The 16,141-nt window shown below is 48.2% G+C and overlaps 1 protein-coding gene across 1 annotated transcript in view; it reads right to left on the reverse strand.

Moving 5' to 3' along the window:
- Nucleotides 1–16,141, reverse strand: part of LOC311235806 (Fanconi anemia group C protein-like) — a 71,020-nt gene that overhangs the window by 9,039 nt on the left and 45,840 nt on the right. The gene's annotated exons all lie outside the window — the stretch shown is intronic.

Below are 16,141 nucleotides of genomic sequence, written 5' to 3' on the forward strand. Positions count from 1 at the left end.
TACATCCTAGCGGGTCATATTGTCGGGCGAGTGTTGTGTACACACTCCGTCTGGTGGTCGGCGCTGCCGCCGGCCTTCCCTGGTCCGTAGTCAGGGGCTTGTGTCTGTAGTGAAGCGAATCTGTTTTGAATCGCCACACCAATCCCAGGGTCATCTCCTGGGCTTCTCCCGGGATTGTAGCCATCCAGGTCTCGCTGCTGGCTGCCTTGTCCTCGGAGGAGAGGCTGCGCAGTACTTGCGGATCGCTGCTGGCCCACTGCCTGAGATCAAAGCCGCCTTTGATCAATGAGGCGCGGAGTTTAATCAGGAGAGCCTCGGCTTCTTCCTGGGTTGAAAGGCTTTGTAGACAGTTGTCTACGTAGAAGCTGTTCTTTACGCTGTGTCGGACCTCTTCGTCCGCTGCTGGGTCCTCTGCTACATGTTTCTGTAGTGCAAATGTAGCACAGCAGGGGCTGCACGTCGTTCCGAAGGGGAGGACTTCCCATTGGTAGATGGCTGGGTGCTCATCTCCTGGCTTCTCTCTCCATAGGAACCGTAACAGGGGCTTGTCCGCCTCTACTAGTCTCACCTGCAGGAACATTCCTTTAATGTCCCCGCTGATGGCCACCTTTTCCTGGCGGAAGCGGAGTAGAACGCCGAGTAGGGAGGGGCCGAGTGTGGGACCGGGCAGTAACTCTTTATTCAGATTTTGGGATCCGATCTGGTAGCTGCAGTTAAATACTATGCGGTCTTTACCGTTGTGATGGACCTTGTGGTGAGGCACGTACCACGATTCAGTGGTCTGGTCAGCCTCTTTAATGTCCATCTTTGTGACGTGTCCCGCTGTGATGAGCTTCTCAATCTCAGCGCGGTATACACTCTCTTGGGCGGGGTTCTTGGCTAAGCGCCGCTCCGTGTTCAGCAGGTACCGTTCTGTGGCGTCTGTCTTGGCGTGGAAAGTAGGCATTCCTTCTCGCCGCAGGAGTGGCGTGGCGTATCTCAACACGCCGTTGACCGGGACTCTCTTGGTCCCTGTCTCGAGGAGGTGAATGGCGTAAATGTCATCTTTAGAGCGAATGTCTTTCTTTCCGTTCTTAAAGGGCATTTGTTCCAAGGTCCATGGCCGCTCTACGTGTTGCAGGAGTGCGGTTTCTCCCTCTGTGACTCGGGAGTGGAGACATCTAGTGGCTGTACTTCGGTTGAGAGATTTGGCGAGCGGGCCTTGGAGAGTCCATCCCAAACGGGTCTCGACTGCTGCAGGACAGCCTCGGGGTCCGGTATGAACCCGGTCTATCGGGACAATGAGGTCTGCATGGTCGGAGCCTATCAACAGGGTCGGCATAGCATTGTCTATGAGCGGGATCGGTAACTTGCGCAGATGTGCATATTTCTCCATCAGCTTGGCGACGGGGTATGTGTACCGCGACAGTCCTATTTCTTGGCTGGTGAAAGCGTCTGTAATCTGGTACCGTCGCTCAGGCTGGCCGCTTGCTGCGATAGAGAATGAGACATTCTCGCCCTTTATCGTCTTCAAATCTCGTCTTATTGTCCGAATTGTCATTTGGGTTTCGCTTCCCCGCAGCCCTAGCTGGGCCGCAGCGGAGGCGAGCAGAAGGGTCTTCTCTGACCCGTCATCGAGGACGGCGTAAGTGTCCAGGACTTTATTCTGGTAGCTTAGTGTCACACGCACTACTTTTAGGAGTACTCGGGCTCCACTGCTGCTGGCGGGATCGATGTACATGACGCTCGCTTTGCTGCTGGATGGTGCGGGTGAAGGGCGCCGTCTGTTACTGTCGTGAAGTATGTCCAGATGGGCTCCATCGCACTTGGTGCACCTTTTCTTTAAGCGGCATTCGGCTGCCATGTGTGAGCGCGCACAGCGAAAACAGCGCTTGTTGGACTTTATCCATTGACTTGCTTCCTCCGCGTTCAGCTTGGGGAAGGAGTCGCATTGCGCTAGCCAGTGTTCTTTCTCACAGTAGGGGCACACTATCTTCCACTTCTCCGTTCTGGAGGGGGTACTGTGGCTCCTGCTGCTCGGTACTGACTCCGATTGGTGCATCACAGTCACCGATCTTCTTCCATCATTTAGTCGTCTGGTTCCTTCTCTGGAGCCAGGGGTGCTCCGTCCGAATGTATCTAGCCGTAGGCTGCTGACTTCTCTCGCCAGGAAGTCTGCTAGATCGAGGAGGTTCGGTTCGGGGCCATTCGGGTCTCGGTGGTCCCTCTGTCGCCTAAAACGCTCCTGTCGAGCGGGCGGCAGCTTCTCCAAGATCCTTTCCACATTTGAGTTGGCGTAAAGTTCATGCCTCCCCTTCTCTCTCTGCGCTCCCAACATCCCTACCAGGGACTGCACTCTGATGGACAGGTCGTCCAGTGCTCGATTGTCTATTGCTGGGGGTAAGCGGTCGATGTGTCGGATCTCCTGGATCACGTAATCCCATATGCGCCCATACCTCTGGTCCAATGCTACCAGCGCTGCTGTGTATGGGGTGGTGGAAGTCGCGTAGGCGAGCGCTATATTATGTGCGCGGGGTACCTTTAAGTGCTTCAGTAGGATGGCGTATTTGTGGCGTTCATCCAATACATCCACCAACATGGTCTCCAGACACATGCGGAGTTCCGTATACTGGGCCCGGTTCTCTTGGGTGAAGTCGGGTACCATAGGCGTGCCAATGTATGACGCTGACTGTGGATACATCGGCGAGCGTTGGGGGAGAGGCCTCCTAGGCGAGTCTCCTCCCGCGCCTTGGTATGGGCTGGTACCGGCAGTGTACCATGGCCCGCTTGTCCAGGTGCTGTTCCTCGGTGCGGGTCGTGCGTCGTGCTCACCCGTGTATAGAGTCGGGGGTCTGTAGCGCAGCTCCGCGGGAGTATAGCCTGGGCTGTACCGGACCTCCTGGTCCGGTAGAGTACTGTGCTGTCGTCGGGCGTGGTTCTCCTCCTCTTCCTCTTCGTCTTCAGTTAGGTCATCCAGTGCTTGTAGTCTCTGGTTTAGCCTCTCCACAGGATATGCTGCTCCTTCCCGGTTGCTAGGTCTCGCTTGGACCGGTGGGGGGAGGTGGTCTGTGGGGGGTATAGACCTCGTCTGTTGGTCAAGTTCAGGGTTGTTTACTCGGCTAGGGGATGCCGCCCTGGAGGTGTGTCTAGACGAGTTCCTGGAGCCTCTGGCGGAGGGAGAGGGTGTTGTCCGTCTGATCAGCTGTTCTATTAGTTGTGCTTGCTGTCTGTCGCGCTCTGCGTCCCGTAGAGCACCAGCAGCTGCTCGCTGGCTGTCTGCTCGGTCTCGGGCCACATTCTCTTCTCTCTGAATGCGTCTTATTTCTAGACGTATATGCTCTTCTTCGCTCCGCTGCTGGATCTCGTTCAGGCTGATGAGGAAGGCCTGCTGTAGGGTCCTCTCTGCCTCGCTGGGAGAAGGCGGTTGTATAGGGGAGCCTTCCCTCGGGGTACTCCTTGCGGAGCCTTGGAGCTCTATCTCCACGGTGCTCTCCCCGTCTTCTTCCGTGCCGAGTTCTCTCTCGGTAGCGTTGTATTCCTCCCGGGACTCATCGGGGACTACTTCTTCAGTACTGGCGGGGTGTGAAGTCATGTCTGGTTCCCACTGGTCCCCACCGTGAACTTGGTCAGTTACATTAGAACCCGTAGGGGCCTCTATGGTCGGGGTAGTCTGGGCGTTGGGGTTAGACATACTTTTACTTTCTAGTTTTACCGCGTTTACTGTTAGTAGAAGACTAGGTTGTTGACTGACAGCGTAAGCCTCTAAGTACTGAGGGAGCCGTCGTTCGCGCTGCGGGCGTTGGTTAGGAGGATCGTTTCGTGGAGTGTTCATCATAGGCCATTTCAATATTAATAACACTATATTAATATTACACTAATTACCATCCGGCTCGAAGGACCAATTTTAACTGAGGGGTACAATTCCCTGACTGTATTACTAGATATGATACTTACTACCACTACCTTTGTACTTAATATTCGGCCACCCAGTACACGGCATAAATATATTATGATGAACACTGTCACGTAGATGAAACGGATCCAACACAAATGTACGAATTAGAAATAGGTCTTTATTTCTACACAGCGATGGTGTGTAGAGCAAGCACTTAATCAAATCAATCACATTTATGAATGGAAATTAGTATGCACTTTTATGGCAAGAGTATTCGTCGGTATATCAATAGAGAATGTCCAATCTCTGAAGGCGCAGGTGGTACATATACGACCTGGAATAGTTTAAGGAATAACAGCAATGATACTTTAATGATTATATACTGGATACGCTAGGGGGGGTTAATCCGGTCGCTTGTAAGCCGACAGGAGTAGGAAGGGGGGGGGGGGTAGAATCCGGCTGCCTCATCCGGCCAAGGGTATCCCAGGTGAACCCACTGTAGTGCCGTTCAATGCGCCGGCGATCCTTGGACCACAGATGAAAGCAGATGGACTCTTTGTGGGCCGGCTTCCTCCGGTCCACGGAGGAGAGACGTGAAGCGACCTCGTCTTGCAGAGCGTCTCCTCACCTTGCGTCCTCTCCAGGGGGGGGGGGGGTTCCAACACACGGCAGTGTCGGGGGTCTTTATCCATGGAATAATCAATGTATACAAAGCATAATCCGTGCCTGGGAAGGCGGGCTGTCGTCGGTAGAATAATCCGGTATACAGGTCCACTCGCTCGTCGGCTCTGGGGCTCCTCGGGTGCAGCTTCACGTGGGGTCAACCACCCTGGATAAGCAGCCAGTTCTCTGCCCGAAACGATGGGGTACTGACTACGGTAGTATTCTCACCGCACGAAGCACTATATATTAACAGACTATTATTAGCTTAATAGACTACGTCCAACTCGACGATATAGTGCCAAATATGACTATTCAAATATTAATATACACGATGTCTCAATACCGATGGTAGGCGAACTTGGCCTTACTCCCACACGTGGCGTCGCGGGGAGGCTTTACGTCTGTGACTCTATTGGAGGGTAAGAAACTGGACTGAAAAGGAAGTCCTACTTTAGTAGCGCAGTATATATACGCACTATGAACAAATAGTCCCATTAGTGGTGCGGTAGTCAGATTCCTACGCGGAACTAGGACTTGTTCGTACATGTGGAGCGGTACGTTTGAACTGGGTCTGAGGGGTATGGCAGCCTGGCACCAAGGTCTCGACCAATAGTAGAATGGAGACTATTATGGGATGTTCAGTAGGCTAGAATGGACATTCAATGCATATTGTACAAGGAATATACAAGGGATATCAGGGAATATTAGAGAATATACAAATACAATTAAATATATATATATAAATAAATATATATATTCGGTTTAATCTGGCCCTTCACAACAAAGGTTATATATACAAATATGTACATGAAGGTTATATAATATGTACATGAAGGTTGCATATTATATTTTTTTTTATTTTTTTTATATATATATTCGACTAAGAGGTTGGCTGGTCGACTACGGCTCCTTTCGACCGATTAGTCGACTAATAGGGGTCAGCCCTAGAAGGTTATATAATATGTACATGAAGGTTATATAATATGTACATGGAGGTTATATAATATGTACATGAAGGTTATATAATATGTACATGAAGGCTATATAATATGTACATGAAGGCTATATAATATGTACATGAAGGTTATATAATATGTACATGAAGGTTATATAATATGTACATGAAGGTTATATAATATGTACATGAAGGCTATATATACAAATATGTACATGAAGGTTATATAATATGTACATGAATGCTATATAATATGTACATGAAGGCTATATAATATGTACATGAAGGTTATATAATATGTACATGAAGGCTATATATACAAATATGTACATGAAGGTTATATAATATGTACATGAAGGTTATATAATATGTACATGAAGGTTATATAATATGTACATGAAGGCTATATAATATGTACATGAAGGCTATATATACAAATATGTACATGAAGGTTATATAATATGTACATGAAGGTTATATAATATGTACATGAAGGCTATATATACAAATATGTACATGAAGGTTATATAATATGTACATGAAGGTTATATAATATGTACATGAAGGCTATATAATATGTACATGAAGGCTATATAATATGTACATGAAGGTTATATAATTATGTACATGAAGGCTATATATACAAATATGTACATGAAGGTTATATAATATGTACATGAAGGTTATATAATATGTACATGAAGGCTATATAATATGTACATGAAGGCTATATAATATGTACATGAAGGTTATATAATTATGTACATGAAGGCTATATATACAAATATGTACATGAAGGTTATATAATATGTACATGAAGGTTATATAATATGTACATGCAGGCTATATATAGACATAATTCATGTATATGAAGGCTATATATAGAAATATGTACAAATATGTACATGAAGGCTATATATACACAAATAGTCCTTGTATGGATTTGGCAGTCTGAAGGGTACAACTCTGGCAGCTAAGGGTATGTAAGAGTAGTACAGATGATTAGATTCGATTTTTATATCTGTATGTTGTGTATGTCATAAATTAATTGAAAATGGGGGACCCTGATGTAAACAAGACGAAAGTCTTTCTCTGGTTTGCATCCCCTTAACAATTGTGTGTATTGAGCCGTACTGTACTGTACCCATTCTGCAATCTGTTCAATCAATCAATCAATTCAATCAACAGTATAGACATATTAGCATAGTAGGTAGTAATATAGACAAGGTCGATTACTTAGTAGCAGAGTGCATAATTAGTAGAGCTGGGCATAGATATTTTTTTTTAATCTAGATTAATCTACCTGCAATCCTGGAATTGATCTAGATTAATCTAGATTAAAATGGCTAAAAAAAAATCTGCCGAAGGCATTCAAAATATGTGTGTTCTACCCAAATAATGACCAGAGGAGGAGATGTATCCTCTCCTCTTCATCTGAGGAGTCACTAGCTGTTCTATCTCCTTGTTCAACAGCATGAACATGTCTCTTCTTTTTGTAATTTCCAGTGTTTCTTTTAAAACCAGATTTATCGTAATATTCTGTGCCCTTCCTTTGATGCCATTAACATTGTTACACTGATATTGACAGCTCTCTCCAGTGTCAAATCACTCTCTGTCAGTAGTTTCTTCTGTGCACCTTCATTTCTTAATCCACACACAAACCTGTCTCTCAATGTGTCTTTTAGTGAATCTCTGAATTCACAATGCTGCTGACTGGTTGCTCACACACAGACTGCTGCAGAAGCAGGTTTCTCAACAAATTCAGTGCAAGCTCAGTGTAACAGTTCCATAAATGAAGAGAACACTGAACAGCTACTACAGTCTCAAGTCCACATCCAAGAGAACACTGAACAGCTACTACAGTCTCAGGTCCACCTCCAAGAGAACACTGAACAGCTACTACAGTCTCAGGTCCACATCCAAGAGAACACTGAACAGCTACTACACAGTAGGTTACTACAGTCTCAGGTCCACCTCCAAGAGAACACTGAACAGCTACTACAGTCTCAGGTCCAACTCCAAGAGAACACTGAACAGCTACTACAGTCTCAGGTCCACATCCAAGAGAACACTGAACAGCTACTGTCTCAGGTCCACATCCAAGAGAACACTGAACAGCTACTACAGTCTCAGGTCCAACAGAACACTGAACAGCTACTACAGTCTCAGGTCCACATCCAAGAGAACACTGAACAGCTACTACAGTCTCAGGTCCACCTCCAAGAGAACACTGAACAGCTACTACAGTCTCAGGTCCACCTCCAAGAGAACACTGAACAGCTACTACAGTCTCAGGTCCACCTCCAAGAGAACACTGAACAGCTACTACAGTCTCAGGTCCACATCCAAGAGAACACTGAACAGCTACTACAGTCTCAGGTCCACCTCCAAGAGAACACTGAACAGCTACTGTCTCAGGTCCACATCCAAGAGAACACTGAACAGCTACTACAGTCTCAGGTCCACCTCCAAGAGAACACTGAACAGCTACTACAGTCTCAGGTCCAACAGAACACTGAACAGCTACTACAGTCTCAGGTCCACATCCAAGAGAACACTGAACAGCTACTACAGTCTCAGGTCCACATCCAAGAGAACACTGAACAGCTACTACAGTCTCAGGTCCACCTCCAAGAGAACACTGAACAGCTACTACAGTCTCAGGTCCAACAGAACACTGAACAGCTACTACAGTCTCAGGTCCACATCCAAGAGAACACTGAACAGCTACTACAGTCTCAGGTCCACCTCCAAGAGAACACTGAACAGCTACTACAGTCTCAGGTCCACCTCCAAGAGAACACTGAACAGCTACTACAGTCTCAGGTCCACATCCAAGAGAACACTGAACAGCTACTACAGTCTCAGGTCCACCTCCAAGAGAACACTGAACAGCTACTACAGTCTCAGGTCCACCTCCAAGAGAACACTGAACAGCTACTACAGTCTCAGGTCCACATCCAAGAGAACACTGAACAGCTACTACAGTCTCAGGTCCACATCCAAGAGAACACTGAACAGCTACTACAGTCTCAGGTCCACATCCAAGAGAACACTGAACAGCTACTGCAGTCTCAGGTCCACCTCCAAGAGAACACTGAACAGCTACTACAGTCTCAGGTCCACATCCAAGAGAACACCGAACAGCTACTACAGTCTCAGGTCCAACAGAACACTGAACAGCTACTACAGTCTCAGGTGCACATCCAACAGAACACTGAACAGCTACTACAGTCTCAGGTCCACCTCCAAGAGAACACTGAACAGCTACTACAGTCTCAGGTCCACCTCCAAGAGAACACTGAACAGCTACTGCAGTCTCAGGTCCACATCCAAGAGAACACTGAACAGCTACTGCAGTCTCAGGTCCACCTCCAAGAGAACACTGAACAGCTACTACAGTCTCAAGTCCACATCCAAGAGAACACTGAACAGCTACTACAGTCTCAGGTCCACATCCAAGAGAACACTGAACAGCTACTGCAGTCTCAGGTCCACCTCCAAGAGAACACTGAACAGCTACTACAGTCTCAGGTCCACCTCCAAGAGAACACTGAACAGCTACTACAGTCTGAGTACGGCTCAATACACACAATTGTTAAGGGGATGCAGACCAGAGAAAGACGTTTGTCTTGTTTACATCAGGGTCTCCCATTTTCATTTCATATTGCTCCACATTGTCATCAAACGGTCCAATATTTCCAAACCCAAGCCATTTCTGTTGTAAACACTCACGATAGTCCAGTCGATCCTTCCTTTAGTGTGTAAAGTGGATTTCCTCCTCTTGTAGATGTTTCCAAGTGCCGCCCGATCAAAGTGAGCTAACATGCTAACTCGCTAAGCTAACGTTAATAATGTAAACAAAGCTCTCAACGGACTTCTTCTTTCTTGCATTGCGCAGATTCAGATGTCCTCATCGCCGAATTGTGTTATATCCTGAGGACTTCTTAACCACACCTGTATAACAATGATTACCGGACCACTAAAGTTACTTTAGTTTAACACATTATTCGGACTACAGCTCCGGTACATAGGTGCAATCACTTCCGGGCACCACAGCTGTGAACTACGGCAAGTATTTAAGGACAATACAGACCCAACGTTGAGAAAAAGATTAACGGCGTCAATTATATTATCGCGCGATACTAGTCTCGCATTAACGCAGCACGTTAACGCCGTTAACGGCCCAGCTCTAATAATTAGTAAAAGAATAGTAATAGTAAAAGAAACTGTGGTGGGAAGTTCGTTCCACCATTATGGAGCGAGGACTGAGAATAGCTTCCAGGAGCTCGGATAGGAGTGGGTCTGATAGGAGTGTGTCTGATAGGAGTGGGTCTGATAGGAGTGTGTCTGATAGGAGTGGGTCTGATAGGAGTGGGTCTGATAGGAGTGTGTCTGATAGGAGTGGGTCTGATAGGAGTGGGTCTGATAGGAGTGTGTCTGATAGGAGTGGGTCTGATAGGAGTGGGTCTGATAGGAGTGGGTCTGATAGGAGTGGGTCTGATAGGAGTGGGTCTGATAGGAGTGGGTCTGATAGGAGTGGGTCTGATAGGAGTGTGTCTGATAGGAGTGTGTCTGATAGGAGTGTGTCTGATAGGAGTGGGTCTGATAGGAGTGGGTCTGATAGGAGTGTGTCTGATAGGAGTGTGTCTGATAGGAGTGGGTCTGATAGGAGTGGGTCTGATAGGAGTGGGTCTGATAGGAGTGGGTCTGATAGGAGTGTGTCTGATGCTATGGAGTGTAAATAGCTCAGCAAGCAGCATCCCTGACAGTCTCACTGGGTTCAGGAGAGGAGACGGACACACAGGAGACAAGAGACATGACTCAGACAGACAGACAGACAGACAGACAGACAGACAGACAGACAGACAGACAGACAGACAGACAGACAGACAGACAGACAGACAGACAGACAGACAGACAGACAGACAGACAGACAGACAGACAGACAGACAGACAGACAGACAGACAGACAGACAGACAGACAGACAGACAGACAGACAGACAGACAGACAGACAGACAGACAGACAGACAGACAGACAGACAGACAGACAGACAGACAGACAGACAGACAGACAGACAGACAGACAGACAGACAGACAGACAGACAGACAGACAGACAGACAGACAGACAGACAGACAGACAGACAGACAGACAGACAGACAGACAGACAGACAGACAGACAGACAGACAGACAGACAGACAGACAGACAGACAGACAGACAGACAGACAGACAGACAGACAGACAGACAGACAGACAGACAGACAGACAGACAGACAGACAGACAGACAGACAGACAGACAGACAGACAGACAGACAGACAGACAGACAGACAGACAGACAGACAGACAGACAGACAGACAGACAGACAGACAGACAGACAGACAGACAGACAGACAGACAGACAGACAGACAGACAGACAGACAGACAGACAGACAGACAGACAGACAGACAGACAGACAGACAGACATACAGGCAGACAGACAGACAGACAGACAGGGAGGCAGACAGAGGAACAGAGACAGACAGACAGACAGGGAGACAGACAGACATGCAGACAGACAGACAGACAGCCAGACAGACAGACAGGGAGACAGACAGACATGCAGACAGCCAGACAGACAGACAGGGAGGCAGACAGAGGAACAGAGACAGACAGACAGACAGACAGGGAGACAGACAGACATGCAGACAGCCAGACAGACAGGGAGACAGACAGACAGGCAGACAGACAGGCAGACAGCCAGACAGACAGGGAGACAGACAGACAGACAGGCAGACAGACAGGGAGGCAGACAGAGGAACAGAGACAGACAGACAGACAGACAGGGAGACAGACAGACAGACAGGGAGACAGACAGACAGACAGACACACATCACACACACACACATCACACACATCACACACACACGCCGAGATCAATACCACCTCAGTCCCCTTCACCTCTCTCCCTCGCTATCCCCCCCCCCGCTCTCCGATAGGGGCCATCCATAATTAATCCCTCTGTGCATTATTCATCCTTCATTCCATCTATTCCAGGGCCATGAGTAAGAAGCACTGACTCAGATGCTGGAGAGAGAGGTGGAGAGACGAACAGCCGACCAGACACACCGGGTCTATCTTGGTCCAGGACCTTCAGATCCAGAGTGCTGTGCCCCCACAAACTTTGGTGATCGGGCCTTCTCACGCGTTGCACCCAGACTCTGGAACTCCCTCCCTCAGACCATCAGAGACTCCCCCACACTCTCCACCTTCAAATCCTGCCTCAAAACCCACCTGTTCGCCCTAGCCTTCAACCTTCCCCACCCATAAACCCCCCCCCCCCCCCCCCCCTCCAACCAGTTTTGATCTTTGTTACTATGGCTTTATGTTTCCCTGTCTCCCCCGTGGTCTTATGTTCCTTTTGTTTCTTTGTTTTTCTCTGTTTTCCCCGCCTAATGTCAGCGACTTCGGGTTCCTGAGAAGCGCTTTACAAATAAAATGAATTATTATTATTATTATTACAGGGCCGGACGAGGACCTTCAGACCCAGGGTTCAGAGTGCTGTGACCTTCACACCCAGAGTCTAGAGTGCTGTGCCCCCACAGGGCCGGGGGGCCGGGACCTTCAGACCCTCAGGTGGGTTTTCGGGGCCGTCGGAGTCCCAGGATGCGACGGAGCGGATCTCAGCCGGGAGAGAGTTCCAGAGCGTTCAACACCGTTTTACGAACAATCTTTACTGACCCTTAGCTGCCAGAATTGTACCCTTCCTGCCGACTTGTTGTACAGAACTTGTAAGTCGCTTTGGATCAAAGCATCAGCTAAACTTCTTCTTCTTCTTTCGTGTCACATCAGAGGTCCAACTCTGTCTTGTAGCCATGCCCTTATCTCTGGTCCCACGTCAAAGAGGCTGGCTTCCGGGGGTAGTCTGTATAGGGGGCAGAGGGTGGTCTGTATAGGGGGCAGAGGGTGGTCTGTATAGGGGGCAGAGGGTGGTCTGTATAGGGGGCAGAGGGTGGTCTGTATAGGGGCAGAGGGTGGTCTGTATAGGGGGCAGATGGTCAGGATATGCTCGACAGTCTGCTCAGGGTCTCCACACTCGCATTCAGCGCTGTCTACCAGGCGGCCAGGCCCCACTTCTTCAATGATGCTTTGAAGCGACCAACCCCAGTTCTTAAACGGTTCAGCAGAGTCCATTGCCGCCGTGGAAGATCGTCTCCTGTGGCGCCATCTCCTGGATCCCAGATGTAGTGGTGGATTTAGCTAAATGACTAAATGTAAATGACTACATTTCCATCACTGAGTATGTCTAACTCCCACCTAAATGGACAATATATAACGTATGAAGTATATCACAGCTACATACCTTATGCATACTGCACCTTATGTGTATACTGTATACTACTTCATCAGAGCATATATTTAGCATTATATTTAGCATTTTTAGATTATATATATTAGATTAGATTTTAGATTATTAGATTATATATATATATATATATATATATATATATATATATATATATATATATATATATATATATATATATATATATATATATATATATATTGTAACTATATTTATTGTAGGGCAAATATAATTAGAGAGGGTATGCATACCCTCATCTTGCACCTTGACCTTTTTACACTGCCTACTTGCCCTTATGCGCATGTCCATTATAGTTAATTATATTGTTATATTGGTTACACTGCTGATTTTGATTATATTTTTACTTCTCCACTGTACAATCTTTTATTTAATTGTTTTGCTCTTTATTTTGGTTTATTATTTCAGTTTATCCACGTACATTACATTAAGAAGACGACCACCACCACTTAAAGGAAAACTCCAAAATGTTGGGAAATTAGCTTATTTAACATCTTCCCTGGAGTTAGACAAGAAGATACATACCTTTTTTGTCTATCTGCATGCATTAGGCTTAGGGAACACCCGCACCGTTAGCGTAGCTTAGCTTCATCACTGGAAGTGGGTCAGACTTTTACCCTGAAGTTCCCTACAGTCACGAAATACACTCCAAATACAACTCCAAAACGTTCATGTAAACATGTTGTGACCTGTGTATTTACCACGTGGAGAAATAAAAAATAATTGAATTAGACATTTATGTTTTCTAAGCAAATATACTCTGAACAATTTTTTGCCGAACCACTCCTGTCGGGGCGCAGTGATTTCACGCAGCGCAGTGAAATCCCCGCGAGAGTGACATGATCTTGAACAGATAAAAGTCTTCTTTGTGAATGATCTCCTCTGAGAGCAGTCCCAGGTAGACTATCTGGGGTTCCATGGGAAATTCATAGCTTAGAATTTTATATATTTCCTGGATAACACTCTTCCAAAATATTTGTATTTCAGTGCATAACCAAAAGATGTGAGAGTGATTGGCATCAATCTGCCCACACTGTCTCCACCTAGTTGCTTATTTTTATTATTATTTCTCCATCCTCCAGAGCTGGTGGAAGTATGTTGCGTCTCGCATATTGAATGCCAATCATCCTCCGGTAAAATTATATTCAATTCACTTTCCCATTTCTTCTTCACATTATACGAGTCACGGTTATTACGGATTTGTAGATTTCTGTACATCTCAGATACTAGTTTCACTGGGGTTCGTCTATATGCTGCCACCATCCTTCCTACCACCCCGTTACCTCCTGCTGAAATCTTGCTCTTCATTTCTGAATCATAGAAGTGCCGTAACTGTAAATATCTAAACAGATCGTCGTTTACTGTACGATCATTTTACAACTTGTATCATGTCTTCTACTACCTGTACCTCCCCTCCCCCATACTGCTACAAGAAGAATGTCGCTGCTTTCTGTAGTCGGGTCCCAACTGCAAAACTGCAAAATGACTGTATTACCCTGTATTTGTCATACACTTTTACTATTATGTAGACTATTCTGTTTTGTGTTTTCATGTGATGTATTGTATATTGTATACATTGTAGTGCCGAGAGATGGGAGTCGGAGACGGTAGCTCGAGGCAGAGCGAACAGCATTTATTTAGTACACAAATACAACATGCTACGGCTACGTTGCGTGCAGACGACTGACCTGTGGTGGCAGGAAGTGCCACCTCATATAATGTTCGGGCGGAACTCTTGTTCCTAACAATAGTTCCGTGGGTGAATTATGTACCATTAACAATCACTACACAAGCCCCCCCAGAATTCATCCATGGTCCAAATCTCCACGGCGGGGAGAGACAACGACCCGGCCGCGGCGTGAGCGGACAACCCGGGGCGCGGTGCAAGCGATTGCGCCCTCCACGGCGCCCGGGGGCATGAACCGGCCACGGTGAGTGCGGAAAGCCAGGGGCGGGGAGGTAGGGGCGGCGCAAGCACCCGCGTCCTCCCCGACACCCGGGGGCACAGACGTCGACGAGGCCAACGGCGGCTCCGTCGTTGGCGGGTCCCGGGGTAGCGGCGCACGGCCTCGGCGGGGGGAGAGGGCCAGCTCTAAGGGCTGGGAAATGCCTACGTGGGCGGGTTCAATCTTGTGGTGGTTGTACCCCACCTCAAAGGCGAGCCTTCGCCAGTCCTCAGGGGCCTGTGGGCTAGGGTGTCCGGTGGGTAGGTCATTCAGCAGCGTCGGACCCGAGTGACCAATCGCGACGTCCTCCAGGCGTAGACTGGAATCTGCAGTCCCGAGGGCCGGGATGCCGTGGTCGGAGGCCTGTTCCGAGCCCCTGTTGACGTAGTCGAGGTCCGGCTGTACAGCTCCGATGACGACGTTGGGCTTCTCGGCGACGTGTCTCGCGGCGCACTCGGAATCGTGCGTGAGCTCTTGTTGTGCCGACCATGGCTCCGCTACCTTTGACTCCGAAAACGTGAGGGGTTCGTGGTCGGTGAAAGCTGTAAGAAGGCCGCCGTATGTCGCCTCATCGCGGACACATGCCAACGAAGCCTGTGTCTGCGCGTTTATTAGGCGGCCATGTCTAATGTCCACGAGGAGCCCGTGTGCACCCAGGAAATCTGCCCCGAGTAGTGGGAACGAAATGTCGGCCGTGATGCAGTCCCACGTGAACCGCTGGCCCCCAAAACACAGTTCCACGGTCCTTGTACCGTAGGTGCGGATAGGGGTATCGTTGGCGGTCGTCAGGCGTGGACCTCTATCATCGCCGGCGGTGTCCTCTTTTGTAGCTGGCAGAACGCTCCTCTGAGCTCCGGTGTCGCAGAGGAATTTGCAACCGGAGAGTGTGTCTCTAATGAAAAGCAGCCGGTTCGACATACCTGCGCTCACCGCTGCTACTGGGCGCAGGTGTCTGCGTTTATGCGTTATGACGAAAGTGCAAGGGGAACGGCATCTTGTCGCCCTCGCGCCGAAACGCGCGTGGTAATAACACAGGCCTGCGGCAGCGCTGCTCCTGATCTTCCTCGCCCCTCCCCCCTGCGGCGTGTAACCGCATGTCGAGGCTATTAGCCCTGGGGCAAAGTGTCGAGTGGCCAGGTAGAAGCGGTCTGCCTCTTCTGCCAAAGCACGGGGATCAGTAGTCGCTGTATTGGCAAGTGCCGTCTGCACGTGTGGCGGCATGTGCCTGAGAAACAGTTCGATAAACAGGAAATCAGGCCGTTCTGCACCCAGCAGGTTTAACATCATCTCCATGTGCTCCGAAGGTTTGCTGTCCCCCAAGCCTCGTATAG

Source organism: Notolepis coatsorum (genome assembly GCF_963971535.1).
Source record: "Notolepis coatsorum genome assembly, chromosome: 10".
Classification (NCBI taxonomy): Eukaryota; Metazoa; Chordata; class Actinopteri; order Aulopiformes; family Paralepididae; genus Notolepis; species Notolepis coatsorum.